Source organism: Mus musculus, chromosome 13 (genome assembly GCF_000001635.26).
Source record: "Mus musculus strain C57BL/6J chromosome 13, GRCm38.p6 C57BL/6J".
Taxonomy (NCBI): domain Eukaryota; kingdom Metazoa; phylum Chordata; class Mammalia; order Rodentia; family Muridae; genus Mus; species Mus musculus.
The window spans coordinates 118,632,477-118,646,582 of NC_000079.6; the positions used below are offsets into that span (position 1 = coordinate 118,632,477).

The 14,106-nt window shown below is 37.1% G+C and overlaps 1 long non-coding RNA gene across 1 annotated transcript in view; it reads right to left on the reverse strand.

The window, feature by feature from the left end:
- Positions 1-14,106, reverse strand: part of Gm10732 (predicted gene 10732) — a 55,334-nt gene that overhangs the window by 29,067 nt on the left and 12,161 nt on the right. The window contains exon 2 of the long non-coding RNA NR_131153.1: positions 7,414-7,574. This is a non-coding gene — a long non-coding RNA (predicted gene 10732). The remainder of the gene's footprint in view (positions 1-7,413; positions 7,575-14,106) is intronic.

The following is a 14,106-nucleotide window of genomic DNA, read 5'->3' on the forward strand; positions in this document are numbered from 1 at the left end:
GTTCCCTGAAGCTTCCATTTGCTGCTCCATGCGCTTTTAACAGGAGGATACTCTTCAAAACAATTTCTGGGAAAGATATCCAGCAGGAAGTTGAAGGCATTCCCCATTGGGATATTTAAGGAGAATGAAAATGATTGTGTTTTAGATATATCTTTGAAATTCTAATTTATCCAAATTTATAAACTTGCCAGGTATTCTTTGAGAAGTTAGAAGAAAATGTTCACACTAGAGTAGGGACAGCAGGATCAGAAACCATCACAGAATGGAAATTTCTAGACATAGTCAGTGGGTGATACTTCAGCATTGATTATTCACATCATACAGCCTGAGATATGTAAGAAGACTTTCCAGAGGGGACCCCAACTGTGATGAGTGTTCTAGAAAGAGATGTGGGTAAGCAGGACAAGACAAGAAATTCCCTAAAAATGGTACAAGCAGACCAGGGGCCTATTGCACATGACCTGGCTGTCCTAGAGTTGTATGCGTATGCATGAATGGAAGGTTGTTTTTACTGTTAGTCAGGGTTGAAAGAATATAAAAATGAGTAATAATTGTGTGTGAGCTAAAAATTGCAAATAGGGTCAACAATATATCTGAGCATGTGAAAGTGTCACCAGGAAAATTATGGTTCACTTTTGGAACCTTAGTTTCATTAATAAAAAGATTTTTTAAAACTTCTCAATAGGAAACTTGAGAATTATTTTATTTGAATTTGATGGGAAAAAAAAACACAGAGCAGGAAAGCTGCAAATCCTGACAGCTGCCAGGAGGGATGATAGAAAGACAGTCATGTCTTTTTGAGTTGGTTGAAGAGGGCCAGCACCATCAGTAATGGAGGCGAGCAAGCAGATACCTGGAGGAAAGGAGAAGAGCCTTCCGAGAAACGGTATTAGAGAAAACAGAATTGTATCCAAACGATAGATAGAGGACACATACATATGGACAGATGGACAGAGAGAGACAGATGGGATACATATATATATATATATATATATATATATATATATAGAGAGAGAGAGAGAGAGAGAGAGAGAGAGAAAGAGAGAGAGAGAGAGACAGACAGACAGACAGACAGGCAGGCAGGCAGGCAGACAGACATAGAGATGATTGATAGAGACAAATATTATAGAAAGATATAAATTCATGACAGATTATAGATAGATAGATAGATAGATAGATAGATAGATAGATAGATAGATGATAGATGATAGATAGATAGATAGATGATAGATAGATAGATAGATAGATAGATAGATAGATAGATAGATAGATAGATAGATAGATAGATAGAAGCTAAAGATAGAACGCAGAAAAGTGGGTAAGACTGAATGGCAGAGGCTTTACACGCGCATGAATTAGGGAAGATGTTTCTAGAAAGAGTAAGTGCAGTACTTAATTAAGGTGATAATTATTCCTCCCATTTCCTCAACATGGCTTGGAGAAATCAACCTTCGCAATGGTGAGGCTGTGAGGGCAGTGGACCCTGGCCCAGGAGATCAACAACCTCAGATGAATTGTTAAGAATGAAAGCAAAAGTTTGCAAGCTTTAATCTTTGGAAAAGACCATAATGCAATTCCATTCTCCTGAATGTGAAGTATTTGAATGAAGTATTCCATTCTTTTGCCAAGGAGGCCTAATGTATGGCATTTACAGAGGTTTTATTTCTTTCTTTCTAGTCTTACTAGGGAAACTAGAGTTGAGATCCAAATTGTATGTGAAGAGGGACATTCACCCTCAACAACCTTCTACTCCTTGTCAGTGCCTTAGACTAGTGCTTGCCATGTAAGCTTTACAGCCTGAATTCAATCCTCACAGTGGAAAGAGAGAAAGAAACAGCTCTTCCAAATTGTCCTATGATATGTGCACATGTCAGAGCACATATATGTGCACACACATGTATGTATGTATACTACAAACATATGTACACATACACACAGACATCAAATCCACACATACACAATAAAAAAAAACAATTTAGTTTTTAAGACAAATAGTAATGTTGGCTGATGTAAAGGAAATATATTTGATAAAACTTAGGGTTGTAGTAAGGTTCTCATGACTTGGTAATTCATTGAGAAGTGGATATAAAGAGGAAAGGGCCAAGGAAGCCTCCTCTTCCAACTTGGAAGTCAGACCATGAGGAAAAAAACAAGACTGGAAATTAAAAAATTAAAAACAATCAAAATGGAGAAATACAAAGGAGAACTCATTGTTTATAGTGGTAAGCAACACCAGTTTGGGCAGCCAGTAAATATATCTGGAGAGGACTCAGAAAGGATCTAAAAGCAGATCATGCCAGACTCTCAACCTGAAAAATAACTGAAAATAAAATATATTTAAAACATTCTTCCCAAAACAAGAAACAGTGATCTCCTTTCAAGGTTCCTAAAACAATAAAGTACATGAAAAAACAGTTGGGCTGAACGCACTGAAAAACACAGAAGAAAATACTGCATGTGTACAACCTTATAATTTCTGAGCTACTGTTTTAAGGATTGGCACAAGGGCCAAGGAAGGTCTCCAGACAACATTCCACCCTTATCTGTGAGTCTCTGGAAAGCAAGACATTTGCTCCTTTTTTTTTTTTCACAACTGTTCACCTCCTATAAGCAAAGCATAGCCTCTTCCATCTCCAGCCCCTAGTTACACAGAAATTGGGATTTTCAAGTGTCTATAGTATACGCAAATAAGAATAGCTTAGTTCACCATAGTGATAAAAGGTGTGAGCCAAGACTGAGTAATAGACTGCATTTTCCCCATCAATAAGCTCCTCTGGCAGAAGGCTACTTTGGCTCAAGGTTTGGTCTAGTTTGCTTCTCTATTGCTGTGGCAAAGCACCGACCAAACCGAACTTGGGGAGAAAAGGCTTGCCGCTTGCATTCTGTCACTAAGGAAAGCCAGGGCAGGGACTTATGAAGGAACCGGAGGGAGGACCTGAAGTAGAGAGAACATAGAGCAGTGTTGCCTCTTGGGTTGCTTTCTGAATCACATTCATCTACCTCTCTCATATAGCTCATGCTCTCCAGTAAAGGGATGGTATGGCTCACAGTGGGCTGGGAACCCCTACATCGATTTGTAACAAGAAAATACTATACACACCTACATGTTAATCTGAGGGAAGCAATTCTCAGCTGAGGTTCCCACTGCTGCCCAGCTCTACCAGGAAGCCTGCTTCTCCCTATCACCAGTCTCGGAAAAGATTAAAAATGCAAAAGTTACAGTATGCTTTTTATTGGATGCACCTTCCTTTTACTCTACTGGAAAAGCTATGTGTTCAAAAAGCTGGAAACTAGTACCAACAACATATGAAGCTCACTCCATCGAACATCTCTAAAACCTTTTAAAGTGTAGATACAGGCAACAACCAGACCAATAATAAATACTATCTGTTCCATAATATTTACAAATTTCAACAGCAAAGATGACTTTGTTGATTGGTGTTGCTTCCCCCCACCCCGTACTTTTTACTTACAGGTTGAATCTCAAAATAGTAAAAATAATGAGCTATGCTGTTTTATGCTCACCATTTCCCTTGGAAGGCACAGAGAGAGAAAAGCTTTTGGAGTTCTCACGGCTTTTGATAGAATATTATAGACATCGCAGAAGGACAGGACCAGCAGAGCAAAAGTCACACTAAGCTATAAGATTCCCAAGTAGAGACAGACTAAGGGTCACAGTCTTTCCTGAGCCAGCACAGTCCATCTCTGGTGAGCCTTCTTAGTCACAGTCTCTGGAAAGTCTGCTTTAACCTTGATAAGCCAAAGTGTTCCGAGAATTATACAGTTATTTAGATATAGTAAGTAGGGTAGTCATGTAAGACAGTGGGGTTGAAAGCAATGCTAAGAAAAAAAAATTTTAAAACTATTTCAACTATGCATGAGGTCTCAGGCTAGATCCACCGCATTGAAAATAGAAGAGTGGATGGTGGATCGTAATCCAAAGTACTGCCAGAGACATTAGGCCAGACACTCTTGGTTAAAATCCTAGCCTGAAGCTTATCAGCTTGGTGTCTTAGCATCATTATCTTAGAATGCAGATGGTCATTGGTACCTACCTCACAGGGTTTCCAAGATGACTAAACAGATAACGTGTCTATGATTACACAGGATAATCTATGTAAAGTGGAAGTGTGGAATGGAAGCTATGTATTCATTAATACATCAATAAATCAAGTAGTCAAGTCTGGCAAATTTAGAGGCCTCTTTCAATGCTTGAAAACAAACTGAGTTCTTTCCTTTGTGTCAAAACATTTTTCTTTTCACATTTCTACAAGCTTCTGAGATAGAAAATTAGAGTGGAATCTATGAAGTTTTTCACTAGCTTTGATTTTTCTTCCACTCAATCTAATAAATTACATCCCTCTCATATAATTAGTCTTATTGAATTGAACAAATTAAAGTTAGTTTTAAATATTTTGCTATTTAACTATTGCCATTTCAGGCATGCAAGCCTACCACTACTATCAATACTGTCAACTACTCACAATAAAAGGCATGATCAAGATCATACAGTTTTCTATCATACTTGCATTTGCTATTTTCCTGAATCAGATTAAGTGTCATCAAATATATGTTCATATAAATGTATGTACTGAGGAGGGGAGATTGTGCTTAATGGAATGAAAATTCATTTCCATAAATATTCCAAATGTTTTATAAAAGAAGGATTAAAATCTCCTCCTTCTCCATAGGTAATCTTAACATTTAACACTTAACTTTTTTTTTTTAATTTCTCACTAACTTACATGTTTTTGATAGAAATGAACATTGGTTAAATTGCAAAACCAAAAGTTTTCTTCCATTAGGACTTCAGGAGCCAGCACTGGGTTGTTAATACAACACAGCATGTTCCCTTCTAGGACTTCATAAACTACATGTTTGGAATCACAAATTTAGAGAGCAGGTTAATGTCTGAGAGGAGTTGCCCAAGTGATATGGTTTGGCACATCAGGTTCTGGACAGCAAGCAGCTGCATGGAGACATTAGCAATACTAACCCAATTGTTGGGCTATTGAAGGGAGGAGGGGATTTTAAGAAACCCTGACTTTATTTAGTTACAAAGTTTAGTGAACTTCAGTTCACAGGAAGGTCTCTTAAGAACAGAAAGAGTCCAAATTTCTGCCACCGCAGGTTGGAGAAGCCTGGTGACATTAGTAAGTCCCAGATCCCCAGGCCAAACCACTGTGACCTGCCTTATCCACTATCCCATAGGGTGAGCTGGTTGAAGTGTTCCATCTCTTCTCTGCAATTCCTCTCCTCTCCATCTCTGATCTGCAGCTGGGGAACAAGAAAAGAAGATAGGAGTAGTAGAAGCCTCCAGAAGTTACAGTTCTAATTCAGCATTAGCAGGAATTTGTAAACTGCCACTTAGTAGATAAAACCAAGAGCTACTAACTGCAAACATAACCAGTCACGTCGGTGACTGTTTAATGGAGTTCTTGATTGGAAACACAGAAGCCAAGAGCTTTTACTGGAAAAGCGGGGGCAATAACATGTTCTGAGGGGAAAAAAAAAAAAAAACAGGGCTCACACAGAAAACAAGCATTCCAGAAATGAAAGAGAGATGATCAGGTGCTGAAGAAGTTAAAATTAATTAATACAGTAATTTTTACACTGTAACATTTTGACACAGGTTTTGACACTTTGGTTGTTAAGTGTTCAAACTGGCTTAGCCTGCAGTTGAAGAATTGGCCTGACAATCTCATTACTTAAAAAGACTAATTTTGCAGGATTATATGTAATTTAGGTATATTTCTGATGTTTGTCTTTGTCTCAAAATAGAATTTGTTCTTTAGAGTTACATACATCATGAAAATAATCAGCCTTACGATATTGCATATTCTACTAGTGTATTTTGAATAGTCATTAGTTTCCAAAGGATAGTCCAGGCATTCAAAAAGTAATTTGTTCCTGAAGATAGTTCAAGAGTAAATCCCAGAAAAAGTAAAGATATAGTTACAGGTATTACAGGGGCACGAATGCTTCATGATACTTGGAAAATACTGTTTATTAATTTCCTAGTAATAATCATTCTGAGGGCAAAGACAATTATCCACTTGTTTGTTTTTTTAAAGATAATACTCTATTCCATGCTATACAAGAATGCGGCACTAAATTTTCTACCAGTTAAACAGAAATAAAAACTATAGCCCCTCAGTTAAACTGGTTAGAGTTCAAGTGCTCAACACTACAATAAAATGCAGTTAGAAGCTAGTGTGTTCTGACATATATGCATAATTCATTTTGTCCTTGTAAAAAATTCTGGGACAGTATTTGTAAGTCTAAAGAGTTCTGAGAATTATATATCTATAAAAATATAATTCCAATAGGAACAAAAACATGTTTCTTTTGGTCAATATTTTCAAAGATTTTTTCATAATAATAATAATGATAATATAATAATAATAATAATAATAATGTTTAAATGTATAATTACTATGTTCAAATTGAACACCCCTTTTATGCATGTAGCTTCCCCATTTTATGTGCAGAAGAAAATTTTAAGTGATTAAGTACTGGTAAAAGGTAAATCAATAAAACTTAAAAACATTGAATTTCAAGACTGCAACAAAAAATAAGTTCTTTTCCTAGTCAGATTATTCTAAGTCATAAGTTAGATTAAGCATAAATATAATATATATGGCATGGAAACTACTATTTGTTAATTAAGATTGATATCATAGAAATACTAAATATTCACCAAGTAATTTGCTTGGTTATTTTTCATTCTAATGATGCCTGCACTAAATTGTGTCAGATAGTAAAAAAGACTAATTCTTATAACATTTTTCCACAAAACAGACCAACACAAACTAGTCAATGAGATTGTTAAAAGTGCATGTTTTTTGTATTACAGATAATATCAACAGAGCTCTGTCTGTCAAACCCTGAGAGTTTCATCCTTGGGATAAGAGATTTCCTCTCTTAACTTTTAAAGGCTGTTGGATCTAATTTCTCCCTAAGACAATGACTCATTCAAAGAACTCTATGTAAAAATACATACACACATGTAAGTATAAGCATTTCCACAGACAGTGTTCAAAGGAACAGACTCTTTGAACATGGTTAATAACTAAAGCAATGGGCACTAAACGTAAGAGGACCTGCTATGATGCAGCAACACAGCATCCTTGGACCATCACAAGAGGAATGGACAGATTGCTCAGTGCTTTCAGATGCTTGGCTTTAGTGATTAGGGTTTCCTTAGGATTACACCAGCCTATCTACTTTATTCTCCGTGTAACTAAAAATGTATCATTCTTTTGGTTCTGCCAACAGTTTGTGATGTTTTTTCCCTTTTAAATAAAATGTTGCATAAGAGCTAGTCTATTAAATAATCACACAGTTCCTACAATTAGCCTCAATCTTCTTTCAAAAGTACTTCTTTAAGGAAACAAAAGAATACGGCCATACCAGCTTCTGTCAGTTTTGGTTAGAGCCTTTCATCAACTCTGATGGCAGTGGGAAAATACATCGTGCTTTCCGATTGCTTTTTGTAAGCAGAGGACCTCAGTGCCTTTCTTTGCTGACCAACGAAGAAGCCTTCCATTTACAAAAGCATTTTGAATTTATTCCTATAAAAAGAGAAATAGCACACACATCCACAGGATAGAAGCACTCATAATTAGAATTTTGCAATTAATGCCTGATGAAAATAGGAAACAAATGTTACATCTTGTGAGAATGCGATAATGTTGCAGAATGGATTTGAATTATCTTTCTTTTATGGATCTAGTCACAACTGCAAGCAGTTGCAATTAAAGTCAGAAAGACATGGCTGCCTCTAGACATAAAAAGCTTCATTGTGAGTCTACAGATTAATACTTACACTGAGCTTGTTACCTATCCTGGTTGACACAGATCAACATCAATATGAACTCATAAGTAAGACAGTTTGTGTGTGTGTGTGGGGGGGGGGTGGTATCCATTTGTGTATTTGAGTGTGAGCACCTGTGTGTCTTCAGGAAGAAGCCAGAAGGTGACACCAGGGAACTTCCTCTATTACTTTCTAACTTACGTTTGGAGACAGAGTCTCTCAATGAACCACTAGCCTTTCAGATGAAAGTGACCAGAGAACCTCAGGGAAACCTCCTGTCTCTGAGTCCCAAGTGTTGAGGTTACAGGTGTAGACTACCACATCTTTCTGGAAGAAAATTATATTTAAAGTCCTGACCATATTTATAATAGCCAGAAACTAGAAAGAACCCAGATGTCCTTCAACAGAGAAATAGATACAGAAAATTTGATACATTTACACAATGGACTGTTCAGCTATTTAAAAACAACGGCTTCTTGAAATTCTTAGGCAAATGGATAAAATTAGAAAATATCATCCTGAGTGAAGTAACCCAGTCACAAAAGAACACACATGGTATGCACTCACTAGTAAGTGGATATTAGCCCCAAACCCTAGAATAACCAAGATACAATTCACAGACCTCATGAAGCTCAAGAAGAAGAAAGACCAAAGTCCTTTTTAGAAGGGGGAACAAAGTACTCAAGAGAGGAAATATGGAGACAAATTGTGGAGCTGAGACTGAAGGAAAGGTCATCCAGAGACTGCCCCACCTGGAGCATTCCATATACAGACACCAAACCCAGACTCTTTTGTAGATGCCAAGGGCTAGCTGACAGGAGCCTAATATACAGAGCCTGACAAATACAGAGGCAGATGCTTGCACCCAACCATGGGACTGAGCATGGAGTCTCTAATGGAGGAGTTAGAGGAAGGACTGAAGGAGCTCAAGGGGATTGCAACTCATAGGAAGAACAGTAATATCAACCAACCATACCCCTCCCCCCAGAGCTCCCAGGGACTAAACCACCAACCAAAGAGTGCTCGTTGAACAACTCATGGCTCCAGCCCCATATGGAGCAGAGGATGGCTTTGTGGACATCAATGGAAGGGTAGGCCCTTGTCCTGTGAAGGCTTGATGTCCCAGTGTTGGGGAATGTGGGGGGGGGGGCAGGAGAGGGGGATGCACCCTCATAGAAACAGAGGGAGAATGGGATAGGGTGTTTTCTGAGGGGATACCGGGAAAGAGTATATTTATTTACATTTGAAATGTAAATAAAGAAAATATCTAATAAAAAAGAAAGCACTAAGAAAGAAGCATCTTGATTACTCAGATATTAATTAACCAAAGTGAGTCAGGATTTGACATATTCATCTATGAAATTTGCTCAACTAAATACAAATGAATTTAGAGTTAATAATTTATTCATTCTCTTTATCAACCTTACACTCTAATGTAACAATACAAGAAAAGAGAAAAGTCTGTCTTCACATACACTTTAGACACATGAGGAGGAATCGTGTGAGTGTGTGTCTGTGTCTGTGTGTGTGTGTGTGTGTGTGTGTGTGTGTGTGTGTGTGTGTGTGTGAGAGAGAGAGAGAGAGAGAGAGATTTAATACATAGCACAATTATTTTATCATAAAACAACATGCTAAATTTCATAGGGATATTGTTTTTAAATGTCAAGAGCTAAAACACTGAATACTGTATGTAATCCAGATTGTGATTTCTGAAGCCATAGGGCTAGGCAAGAAGAAAATTTTAAGAATTGTTTGTTGTAGGAGCCCTGCAACTGTCTGCTTTATTTTACCTTTCAATACCACAAGGATTTAAATGTAAGGAAATCAATTAATATTGATGGAATAGAATTTGCTACAAAACCACCGTTTTCTTTGATTTTAATATGTTTTGATTCTCATTAAAATGGCCTGGGCTATTTTGAGTTCTTGTGTTGTACTAATTAATAATGAATAGTGCAGTCGAGAGTCATTTTATTTGCCTTTCTATTGGATGTGTCTCCCTGTCTCTTGGACCATGTAGAATAGAACATAGTAAACTGATTTTCCAAGTCTATCTCCATACCATGTCTAACCTATAAAGAAAACAGCTAGTGTATAGATTCATACAAAAGATGCCAATGCAATTTCCTTAATAAGACATTAGACACTTAACCATACCAAGTCACACTATAATCAAATAAGCTTAGACCTTATTATTAAAGGCAAGTACTTCCATTAAAGAATTTTAAATAGCTTAATTATATATGGTATATACTGAAAATATAAACATGATTAAGGCTTGCATGTATTTGAGATTAGATATTAATTTGTAGCTCATAAGAGCTCCTGCTGTGCGATAAGCAATACTTGTTTCCTTCCAGCTTGGAAATGTTTATTTGTTTGTATGCCTAAGCTTTGTTTTCATTGGTTAGAACTGCCTTTAGAAGCTGCCCAAATTTCCAGTAGCCATGAGATACTCACCTCAGGAACTCCATGACCACAACTCCACCCATTTGTTCTCAACCCCTGACATGAAGCAGCTGGCTCCCAGCAGTTCCAAACATCATCACTTGGGTTTTTTTTTTTTTTCTTGAACCAGGCTTCATATTAAAAAATGTAAATTAGGTAACAGTTTCTAGTGCTACAAAAACAACATCGAGATGAGCCTGGCAGCAATTTGTCATAATATGAACAATACCGTCTTGTTTTGGTCTAGAACTTACCTTGGTTTTCAATCAGCCACAGAGGGGATCCTAGTTCTTTGCAGGCAACCACTGTGGTTTTATTTGCTTGTTTGTTTGTTTGATTTGTGTTGGGGATTTTTACCCTTATTTGATTATTAAGACACAGATGAAAACCGTCTCAGGCCAAAAGCCATAAAAATAAGACTTTCTTTAGCCGGTGAAATTTTCATCTCATTTTATTATGCTGTCAATGAGCTGCTGAGATGTGCTTGGCTTGTTAACATGATAGCCGACAGATGAGAAGAAATAAAAACGACTGGCCTGTGAAAGCCAAATCAAAGAGCCAGGCTGAAGACTGCTCAGGTTACTCAGGTGTGCCTAGCTGGTGACCCGGCTAATGGTAGGGATGCCCAAGGTTCTGTTTGGATGATCCACGTGCTAAAACACAGTATTCGAATGTCTGCCAAAATGGTTGAGAATTTGTTTTTTCTTTGTAGGCTCTCTACATAGTAAACAAAAGACTGGTATTTGATCCTAACCAAACAAAGAAGGAACAGAGAGTGACAATGGGTGGATGTGTTCAAGACACAGTTCTGAACATGACATTGGTAGAGCTTCAGGGTCTGTCATTCTCTGTTCCACTTCTTTACTTGCCCTATGTATAAACCTACTGCCAGTCACTGAAAATACTAATATTTATAAACATATAACAATACAAATTAGTCAAAGACTATGAAGTATCAAACAGGGGGAGATTTGTAGCTTTTTGATGAATGGAATTTAAAAATGGAATTTAATAAATGAAATAACAATATTCTAAAGGAATGTTTTCTATGTAAAAATGCTATTTCTGTATATAAACAGCATTGAATTCTGTCTTTTTCAACTGTCACAAGACCGACATACTGGGCATTAAAGCATATTACCAACAGCCAATAGAATAAATGCATGAGTATTTTGAGTTGATTGTACCCAAAAATATTTGTTGCATCACCCTTTTTCTTATATATACTGTTTTGCAGCAAATTGGTAATTTCCTTGATTTAAAAGATTTTAGCTTTCAAAGTAAAGTTTGCTCTGAAAGTTCATGATAACAGCATGCCACCAATCAAATTTCAACATTAATTTATACATGCCATGCCATTCATGACTTTCAGGCTAAAAGAACTAGGTGTGAAAAGCCAAGTCTTGATTTGTAGAACCACCCAGCATTACAGGGTCATAGTTGTTTGATGACTACACAGTAGAATTGTTGTCCATTTATCTAGCATACTGTGTTCCAAAGACATATAAATCAGCCTGATTAATCAGTAAACATGCATACCAAATATTAGAGACAATATTCCAAATACGATAAATTTTAATTCATTTTAGGAAGAAGCAATTTTGAAAAATAGTAGTAAGGAACAATTTCTGATTTTTTAACCATCATGCATTATATTTTTTATTCAATTTAAGAAAATATATTAGAATTTGAGTGAATAAAAATAATATCTCTAGCAAATTATTAGCTATGTCCTAACATGTATCATAAAGGCACATGATTCATAGCCTCAATGTTTAAATGTTTTAAAGATGTATTTATGTGTGAGTATTTTACCTGTGTATAATGTATATGTATATGTATATGTATATGTATATGTATATGTATATGTATATGTATATGTATATGTATATGTATATGTATATGTATATGTATTATGTACATGCCTGATAAAAATCAGAGGCCAAAAGAGGGATCAGATCCTCTGAAATTGGGGCTATGAACTACCATGTGAGTACTGGCAACTGAACTCAGGTCCACTACACAAATAGCAAGTGCTCTTACTCATTGGGTCCCTACAGTCTTGGTTTTTCGGGTGTTTTTGTTTTTGTTTTTGTTTTTTGTTTTTTGAGACAGGGTTTCTCTGTATAGGCCTGGCTGTTCTGGAACTCACTTTGTCGACCAGGCTGGCCTCGAACTCAGAAATCCACCTGTCTCTGCCTCCCAAGTGCTGGCATTAAAGGCGAGCATCACCATGCCCGGCGGGTCCCTAAGTTTTAACCTCAAATTACAAATAACAACTTGGCGATATGAAATAGCAGACAGAGACCTGTGTGCTATTTTTGTTTGTGAAAATGACCTTTGAAATTTTGAAAAATATTATGATGCTGTAAAAGAGGTCACAGATTAAATCCAAATCTCACAAAAGACTGAATTCTCATCTCTTTTAAGATACATTTTGCCGGGAGTGGTGGTACACGCCTTTAATCCCAGCACTTGGGAGGCAGAGGCAGGCAAATTTCAGAGTTCAAGGCCAGCCTGGTCTACAGAGTGAGTTCCAGGACAGAAGATACTTCTTATTCTGGCAAACAATTAATAATGAGAAAGTAGACACCTCTCAGCTTATCTGTTTGTATACTACTTCAGTTAAACAGTCCTGTGAGGTGTAATAGGATATAACTGGTTGTATTGAGAAGGGGAAAATCTTTGTTTAACAAGGCCTACAGGCCAGAACATAACCCTCTGCAGTCTTCTGCCACAGCGCCCTGCCACAGTATTAGAATACGTGAACTACACACGCACAGACACACACACACACACACACACACACACACACAGAGAGAGAGAGAGAGAGAGAGAGACAAAGAGAGAGAGACAGAGAGAGACAGAGAGAGACAGAGACAGAGACAGAAACAGACAGAGACAGACAGAGACAGAGACAGAGAGACAGAGAGAGACAGAGAGAGAATAAAGAAAGAACTCAAACCATACAGGAGCTTAAAGCTAAACCCCACTAAAATAGACTAACCCCAACTGACTTCTGGGTATTTAGAAGGATGAGATTTGCACATTTTGCCTTTCTGGGAAAATATAGAGACTAAAAGCTTCGTGGGAGGAAATATTCTGTGTCAGACAAGTTTGTGTGTGTGTGTTAGTTTTAACTGTCGAATGGAAACAATCTAGAGTCACCTGATAAGGCTAATCAGTGATGACTTTAGGGGATTACCTATTTTACATTAATTGATGTTAGAACACCCACTGTAAGTGATATCATTCCGTAGGCAGGGATATTGAAGAGTATAAGGATAGAGAAAGTGAGATCATCACAAATATGCTTGCACTCATTTAAGCTTCTCTCACACTGACTTTCCTACAATTACAGACCAGAACCTGAAACTGAGCTAAAAATAAACCCTTTCTCTCATAAGTTTTTTTTTCAGGATATTTTATAACAGTAGCATAATCAAGCAAGCAAGAAAAAAACCAAAACCCAACTATCTATCCTAAAAGCAAGATGCTATAGAGAACCTATCTCTCCATCTAAAAAGCAAGATGGTATAGAAACATGACTCTGCATGTTTCCTCATTTGATAGCTAAATGATGTTGGGCAAATAAGAAAATATTTCTGAGACCCAGTTTCTTCCTCTGTATCTTCTGTAAAACAGGCAACATGAAGAAGGCTCTTCTCTAATAGAGTGTCAAGATGAAGACTAAAGGACAGACAGCACCCAACACACCCCAGCGTGTTCAGTAATCCAGTAAAAATGTGCTATGATTTTACTATTACAAGTCTTGTCTGAAGATTGGTCTGGATAGGACTAGGAGTGTAGATAAGAGTTTTTAACAGCCTCAGCGAAGCAGG